Raw genomic sequence first — 2,500 nt, 5'->3', positions numbered from 1 at the left:
ACATGGAGGTCACCAAGGACACAAACGGCACACTGCTGCTGAAAACAGAGCCTCCAAACCCCGCGAGGGCAACAGGCTTCAAGTGCACTGAAAGTCAGCGACACAAATGGCACACTGTTGCCCAAAACAGAGCCTCCAAACCCCGTGAAGGCAAGAGACTTAAAGTGCATTAAAAATAAAAAAATGTAAGGGACCCACACTGCCTACTCAAGCCCAAAACAGAGCCTCCAGCCCGGCCTGATCTGGCGCCAGGCGCGGGAGGGCAGCATACTTCCATCAGCATGGAAGTCCAGGACTGTAAGGGGACCCACCGCCTCCCCAAGCCGAAAACAGAGCCTCCAGCCCGACCTGATCTGGCGCCAGGCACGGGAGGGCAACAGACAGACTTCCAGGGAAGTGGAAGCTGCCAGGGGTGAATGGGAACTCTGCCCGGGGTGCAGAGCCTCCCACATGGCTTGACTTATTATTTTTACTTAAATATTTTTTTGATGAAAAGACCATGCCCTTAGTAATATGCACTTACCCCCCCAGTGTATCTGTTATCTAATAGCATTATGAGAGCAAGTCACTACTTCATGCCGACCTCCTGGAACTGCCGCTCGGCCACCCAGACCCACTTTGTCCACTAAGGTTTTTTGTGGCTATGGTAATGTATTATTATTATGTGTTTATTTAGCAGACACCTTTATCCAAGGCGACTTACAGAGACTAGGGTGTGTGAACTTTGCATCAGCTGCAGAGTCACTTACAATTACATCTCACCCGAAAGACGGAGCACAAGGAGGTTAAGTGACTTGCTCAGGGTCACACAGTGAGTCAGTGGCTAAGGTGGGATTTGAACCGGGGACCTCCTGGTTACAAGCCCTTTTCTTTAACCACTGGACCACACAGCCTCCAATGTAGCACTATTCTGACTCTAGTCAATTCTATTCTAACTATGGTCATTTAGCTCAATGGTGACTCTGGTCATGTAGCTCAATGGTGACTCTGGTCATGTAGCTCAATGGTGACTGGTCATGTAGCTCAATTTTGACTATGGTCAGTGCGGCAGTGTGGAGTAGTGGTTAGGTCTCGGGACTCTTGACTAGAAGGTCGTGGGTTCAATCCCAGGTGGGGGACATTGCTGCTGTACCCTTGAGCAAGGTACTTTACCTAGATTGCTCCAGTAAAAATCCAACTGTATAAATGGGTAATTGTATGTAGAAAAATAATATAATTGTATGTAAAAATAATGTGATATCTTGTAACAATTGTAAGTCGTCCTGGATAAGGGTGTCTGCTAAGAAATACAGTGGCTCTCAAAAGTATTCACCCCCCTTGGACTTTTCCACATTTCATTGTGTTACAACATGGAATCAAAATGGATTTAATTGGGAGTTTTTGCCACTGATCAACACAAGAAAAGTCCATAATGTCAAAGTGAAAAATAAAATCTACAACTTGTTCTAAATTAATTACAAATATAAAACAGAAAATAATTGATTGCATAAGTATTCACCCCCTTTGCTATGACACACCTAAATAAGCTCTGGTGCAACCAATTGTCTTTAGAAGTCACATAATTAGTTGAATGGAGTCCACCTGTGTGCAATTAAGGTGTTTCACATGATTTCAGGTTAAATACACCTGTCTCTGGGAGGTCCCACAGTTGGTTAGTACATTTCCTAACAAAAACTACATGATGAAGATGAAGGAACATTCAAAGCAAATCCGGAATAAGGTTCTTCAAAAGCACCAATCAGGGGTAGGATATAAGAACATTTCCAAGGCATTGAATATCCTCTCAGAGCACAGTAAAGTCCATTATTAAGAAATGGAGAGAATATGGCACAACTGTGAATCTGTCTAGAACAGGCCGTCCTCAAAAACGGAGTATCCGGGCGTATAGGGCACTAGTCAGGGAGGCCACCAAGAGGCCTATGGCAACTCTAAAGGAGTTACAGTGTTCCACGGCTGAGCTGGGAGACACTGTGCATATGGCAACAATAGCCCGGGTGCTTCACAAAACTGGCCTTTATGGGAGAGTGGCAAAAAGAAAAGAACTCGCATCAAATCTCGGCTAGAGTTTCCCAGAAGGCATGTGGGAGACTCTGAGACCAAGTGGAAGAAGATTCTATGGTCTGATGAGACCAGAATAGAGCTTTTTGGCCACAACGCTAAGCGCTATGTTTGGCGCAAGCCTAACACCGTACATCATCCTGAGAACACCATCCCTACCGTGAAGCATGGTGGTGGCAGCATCATGCTATGGGGATGCTTCTCTGCGTCAGGGCCTGGAAAGCTCGTGAAGATAGAGGGCAAAATGGATGCGGCAAAGTACAGAGAAATCCTGAAGGAAAACCTGCTGAAGTCTGCAATAGACCTGGGACTTGGAGAAGATTCATCTTCCAGCAGGACAATGACCCCAAACATACAGCCAAAGGCACACTGGAGTGGCTTAAAAACAAAAAGGTCAATGTCCTGGAGTGGCCCAGTCAAAGCCCGGACCTCAATCCAATTG

This window comes from Acipenser ruthenus, unplaced genomic scaffold (genome assembly GCF_902713425.1).
Source record: "Acipenser ruthenus unplaced genomic scaffold, fAciRut3.2 maternal haplotype, whole genome shotgun sequence".
Taxonomy (NCBI): domain Eukaryota; kingdom Metazoa; phylum Chordata; class Actinopteri; order Acipenseriformes; family Acipenseridae; genus Acipenser; species Acipenser ruthenus.
This window is presented reverse-complemented; position numbering follows the sequence as displayed.